Source organism: Nestor notabilis, unplaced genomic scaffold (genome assembly GCF_000696875.1).
Source record: "Nestor notabilis isolate BGI_N333 unplaced genomic scaffold, ASM69687v1 scaffold18100, whole genome shotgun sequence".
NCBI lineage: Eukaryota > Metazoa > Chordata > Aves > Psittaciformes > Psittacidae > Nestor > Nestor notabilis.
In genome coordinates this window covers 6128-6723 of record NW_009911751.1, presented here as the reverse complement: position 1 = coordinate 6723, position 596 = coordinate 6128, and positions in this window count along the sequence as shown.

Below are 596 nucleotides of genomic sequence, written 5' to 3'. Positions count from 1 at the left end.
CCTCCCAGGGGAGCCACATTATCCCTCCGGGACCCGGGCTCACCCCCTCTCGGAGACAGCTCTCCTGTGGGACACGGGCATCCCCTCCCGGAACCCCCAAACCCCATCCAGACCTCTCTTCACGGGCTGCTCCCCTTAGCCAGAGCGCTTCCAGCCCCGACCCGGACCCCGCAGGCTGCTGGAGCTCCCCCACATCCCTGGGACCCTGACCCAGCACCCCGGGGACCCACGAGACTTTCCCCATCCAGCCCCGGCCACCCACAGCCAGGCTCTGTCTGTCCCCAGCAGCCTCTGCCCCGGTGCTGGGTCCCCTCTGACCCCAACCAAGCTGGGGACCTTTGCTACGGTGGGAAAAGGGGTGATCCGGTGATCCCAGCCAGGTGGAGGCCCAGGCAGCTCCTTCTCTAGCGCTGCAAAGCCCCTGTGATGCCCAGACCCTCTCCTGGGTCAGGGTGTTGCGGGGGCTCAGCACAGACCCTGAATCATCCCCTGGGTCACCCAAGCTGGTGGGTTCCCCACGTCCCATGGGTGGAGGAACAACTCTTGGCCCCCTTGGAGAAAGGATGGAAAAGCCAAAGCTCCCAGGTCCTTTTTTC